The sequence below is a fragment of the Phoenix dactylifera genome, chromosome 1, assembly GCF_051530095.1.
Source record: "Phoenix dactylifera cultivar Ajwa chromosome 1, Ajwa_hap1_PhDact_Kaust_v1.1, whole genome shotgun sequence".
Classification (NCBI taxonomy): Eukaryota; Viridiplantae; Streptophyta; class Magnoliopsida; order Arecales; family Arecaceae; genus Phoenix; species Phoenix dactylifera.
The window spans coordinates 54,656,604-54,661,934 of NC_143190.1; the positions used below are offsets into that span (position 1 = coordinate 54,656,604).

Here is a 5,331-nt window from a genome sequence, read left to right on the forward strand (position 1 = left end):
TGGAGCCTTGTCCCCTGCCAGGGCCCAGACAACCTCCTGCACTTCCTCCCCTATCACAAGTCGCACCAAGAGTGCGTTCTCCGACACTCCGAGTTGCGTATCTGCTCTCGGGAGCTGGCCGACATCCCCAAACTCCCTATCCTTCGTCCATCTGGACCGAAAGAAATCCAGCAATACCTGACTAACCTCCGCCTCCCCCTCCACCTGCCGACCAGTCCCATCTCGCAGGGAACGAATCATGCTCCTCTGCCTCCTGATGACCGTCGTCCGGTGGAAGAAATTAGTATTCCGATCTCTCTCTCTCTCTAACCCACTGGATCCTAAACTTCTGTCTCCAGAAGATCTCATACTGGCGTAACAACGAGTGATGATCAGCAAGAAGCCCCCGTAAGCGCCTCATATCTGCCTCCGGGAGCTCACCCTCCTGATCTTCTCTGGTTTGAAGGTCGCTAATGGCGACCTCCACCACTTCCATCTTCCTAAAAATATCTCCCACCACCTCATGGTTCCAACGGCCGAGCCGCCCTTAGTTAGTTCCAACTTTCGTGATACCCTCTGCATGGCATTGCCGTGCACCGACAGGGACCATGCCTCCTGAACAATGTCCCAGGAATGAGGGTAAGACAACCACACCTTCTCAAAGCGGAAGGGGCTATGATGGTCGGAGTCTGAGACTGTTGATAACAACAGTGGACAATGGTCAGAAGCAATGCGGGATAAATGTCTGACCTGATATGTAGGAAATCGGATGATCCATTCAGGGGTCACAGTAGCCCTGTCTATCTGCTCCCAAACCCTAGCCCCGCCAGACTGGTTATTACACCAGGTGAATCGCGGTCCAAAGAAACCAAGATCCACTAAACCGTTCCGTGATAAAAAATCACGAAACTCTCTTCGATCTACTGTATTGGTAAAGGGTCGTCCTCCTCTCTTTTCACTTGCATTCAGAATACAATTGAAATCACCTATCACCGTGGTCGGAAAACCCTGGGCAACTAGATTAGCAATCTCGCCCCATAGGACTCTCCTATTCCTATAATTGGTGCTCGCACACCCCACATAATACCCATGGAGCAACATTAAGTTCTGTAACAATCATGATAACTTGTTGGGGGTAGTTGTGGAAGACATCCACTATCGCCACCCCCCGCTTCCACAACACCAAGATACCCCCTGAGAGCCCTCGGGAGTCTATAGCATAGGACTCCCAGTCGGCCTCCAAGCGGCGCTGCACTCGACGAAGTCCGTTGCCGGACAACCGCGTCTCACAGAGAAAACAGATCTCAGGGCTGTGGACCTGCACTAACCTCCTGAATGACGCCCTAAAAGATGGCTTGCCCGCCCCTCTACAATTTCATGCTAGAATCCTCATGGGAAAAAGTCTGAAAGGTCAGCCACAGGCTCATCCACCCCCTGGGCCATCGGATCTAGCGCTACCTCGGGATACATCCCTCCACGCTAACCGTCATCCTCACTCGCTCTAGAGACAGCCCGCATAACTGCCGCTCGGACCTTCTGTACCACCGTCGGATGATCCACCACCGGTCTACTGGTGGTCCCTGCAACCGCAATTCGGTCATCACTGCTCTCCCTACTGTCTCCCTGGGGTACCACCTCCCGGGTGGTCTGGGCCAGCTGCTCTGCCTCGGGGTGGCTGACCGACACCCGGTCCCCAGCCCCATGGGCCCCTCCGCCCAGGTCACGCTCGCCCGAGCTAGACTCCTGCGGGGGGCCTACTGTGACTCCAATGCCCGCCGGAGGGGTTCTGGCCTGGATCTCTCCCCTACCTAGGGCGAAGAACCAAACCAGAACATTATAGATGATCCCCGTGCTGGGTCCTCGATGGTATCCACCAGCCCATACGCACTCAATGCTCCTGGTGACCCGAACACCTCTAGTCCTAATGTCTCCGGGTCCATCACATCGTGCCTACTCTCCGGGTCCGTCCCCCTGCACGTGAGGCCAAACCGGAAGGGACCAAGCCCCGAGAGAGCGAGCCCAGGGTATGCCGGCTCACCAGTAGGCTCACTCGAAGCTGGATGCTTGCGAGGCCCACCAGGCGTGGGTGGCCCACTGGGCACGCGCGGCCCGCTGGGTGCGTGCTGGGTTAAGGGCAGGCGGCCCAGTGTGGGTCGGCCTGCCCGTCACCCCAATAACGCGCGCGTCACGCGCAACACACGTGCGCCCCAAAACAGGCCGATCAGCCCCTTATTAGCCCGCGGCCCAGCGTCCCTGGGCTGCTTGCTGGACAGGCCAGCCAGGTAGGCCGGGCTGCACAGTCAAGCTGGCCCGATGCTCCGCCGGCCCAGCCTCAAGCGGCCTGCCATCCGAGTCGACCAGGCCGTGTTGACTCGGCCGCTGCCGAGCTGGGGGCCCTGTGCTCCGTCGCCCACCCCCTCCACCGGCGCGCGTTTCGGCGGCGAATGGCGGCGGGCGACCTTGGTTGGTTTCTGCCAACCGTCGAGGTCCGGAGGAGATGTGACCGAAGGGCTAGTCCGGTCTCCCGGAGAGAGCGGCCGAGGCGAGGGCGACTTGGCCTTCGGCTCAACCGTCTTCCTCGGTCGCGGCGGCGGCGGCCCCCTCGGAAGCCGAGGTTGGTTCTCCACTAACCAAGGACCATAGATCGGCCCTTGATCGACCTCCCCAGTTCCCGACTCCGAGCCTGCTTGAGAAACCCCCAAATCCGCCCCCCCCCCCCCCCCCTCCTCCGTCTGCTCCGACACCGACTGGCGGCACGCCATCGCCGAGTGGCCTATCCTGCCGCATCCGGTGCAGTAGTCGGCGATGTTCTCAAAGATAAAAGGCTGCCACCGCACCGTCGTCTTTCCCCGAATCAGAACCTCCGGAAGAAGGGGCTCAGTGGCATCGATCGCCATCTTCTCCCGCGCGAAACCCATGGCTCGCCGTTGCTCGGTCACCCCGTTAACAGCGATCGGCCGCCCCGCTTAGGTTGCTATCTCTAGTATGGTCGCAGCCGACAAGTATTCCAGCGGAAGCCGGGGTAGCCGAAGTTTGCGCCGGGGGTGGTCGCCGTGAAAACGGTCGTCGTATGGCTCATGATCTTGCTCTTTAGGTAGCTTGATTTTTTCTTGTTGTGTCCCTTTTTTTTTATATAGTTTCTTTTTCTCTGTTTGTCACTGTCTTTTTCTATATGAGTTGTGGACAAGTTACTTACACTTTTTTTAATAGTTTACTATAGATTCCTATGTCTAAATTATATGTTTCATTAAGTTTTTATTGTCAGGGCACCGTCCTATATTTAACTTTCCTAAAATTTGGTTCTGAAAAAAGAACTCACTTTTTCTTTTTCCATCATATTTCCTTTGTTATGTTTATGTTATATTGTTATTACTATAAATTTCACAATTATCTAGAAAAAGGAAAAATCTGATCTCCAAGATATGAAAGAAAAATGAAGAGCAACAATATCCAATTTCGACCAATAAATCACATACGATCAGTCTTCCCATGTGGTACATGTATCCTCTCACATGCATCAAACGACACAAACTAGTTATTAGTAATTCCAAAACATAAACCTAACCAATGAGATAACATAAACCCAAGCAGTGCCATCAGCATAGAGACAATCGTTAGCTTGAACCATAGACGCAAGAAATCATCGCTTACAAAACTAGATAAAGCCAAACCAGATGCATACCTCTTGTCATTCATTACATCAAAAAAGAGAACTCAGATGTAACTGGCTGTCGAGCGTTCATGCCTACTGGCAGCTCAAAAGTAAACAAAACATCCACCATTACAAACATAAAACTAAGCTCCAAAAGGACTGGGGAAGGTCAGCTTTTTCCGCATAACATCTCGCCAACTTCCTTCCAGTATTCAACTAATTTATGGTCTTGGGTTTCACCTGTTCCAGCTTGCCTGCAGCAAATATGGCGTATGCATCAGCAGCATACCGGTGGAGTAGAGGACAGCAGCAAAATATGTCAGCCCACTATGCATATGCTAGCCAGATGATGGGGAAATTGAACAAGAAACACAAAAATAACTTCAAACAATTTGATGGAAACAAAGAGATTAAAGTTAGATCCACTCACTTGCTAATGCCAGGGAGCTGGGTCACATGAGTCCAGTCACCTTTCAAGTAACTTTCAGAAAGATCAATGATCAACTGAGCGCGCTTCCACTGCAAGCCCAGGCTCCACAAGGACCACAACTTATCCGCTATCTGCTCCTTGAGATTCTCCTTCACAGACTTTGCATCAGGAAACAGAAGGAAAAAAACCTGACAATACTTCTCGAACCTGCACCCGAGGTGACCCGTGAATCGGCCGATGGCCATGACAAGTACAATCTATATGCATATTCAATTTTTGTTTGGAACCTGTTTCCCTTGTCATTTTTTCCACATTACAACAAGGCCTTTTGAAGTCTTTATTATGGGGGAAAAGGGGGATGTGGTCTCTCTACCGCTCAGCATGTATATATCAGCATTTCATTCTGGCCAGTCACTAAGGAAAGAGCAGCAGCAACCTATCTAGGAATCTAGCAAGCAAGAACACTGTGCAGGGAGAGAATTAATTCAAGCAAGAAAATCCAGTTCATACTCGGAAATCAGGTATGTTATATATGCAGCTTATTTTCCATCCTTTCTTTTCTTTTTTCTAAACTTTTAGGTATCCCATTAAGCCATTCAACTCTGCATCCAAGCTGTTTTCCCACTTTATCTTATCCTATTAAGATTATGTGTTCACCAAAGGTTCTATGACATATTTGCCCTCATCAGATTATTTCCAACAGGAGTTGGAGTATGGTGCAGCATAAAAGAGGATTTGAAGAACACTGAACATAAAGTTCCCAAAGATCTTGCCACTAGTCAATTTAGGAAGACCGAAAGAAAGGAAACAGAGCAAGTAACAGATCGGAACATTGTTTGTTTCTTCTTTTATGGTTATGCAATCACTTACGATGTGTTACTATGGTCAGAGTAACCAAATAATTTCTCAGCATCACCATTGCACTTGCATCTGATTGTAGGTTGGCTGTGGCACCATACATGCTCGCGTACTTGTATATCGAATTTGCTCCACCATGGTCAATAAGGAAGTCATGATCAATGTCGAAGGTCCGTTGTATTTATGATAGTTATGGCTATTTTTCTACTTTCCAAAGCTTTGACCTGAAGATCAAGATTGATCAGTACCAACTATTCTTCCACATGGTCATGATCAATATCATGGAAATCCGAGCGAAAAAGCTTTGGCAAATACATTGCCTTCTTTTTGGGCTTTGCTATCAATTGGGATAACAGTTTGTTCCCTCCCTTTCTTCAATTTTCTTATAGCCTTCTTGGTTCATCAATTTGAG

At 50.4% G+C, this 5,331-nt stretch overlaps 1 long non-coding RNA gene across 2 annotated transcripts; it reads left to right on the forward strand.

The window, feature by feature from the left end:
- The first annotated feature begins 4,266 nt into the window (after positions 1-4,266).
- LOC148715398 (uncharacterized) lies at positions 4,267-5,108 on the forward strand. Of its 2 annotated transcripts, XR_015971100.2 has the most exons (3): positions 4,267-4,582; positions 4,751-4,877; positions 5,002-5,108. It is a non-coding gene; the product is annotated as an uncharacterized LOC148715398 (long non-coding RNA). The 2 variants fall into 2 exon arrangements; XR_015971098.2 differs by lacking the exon at positions 5,002-5,108 and having other exon boundaries at positions 4,751-4,990.
- Positions 5,109-5,331: the final 223 nt, after the last annotated feature.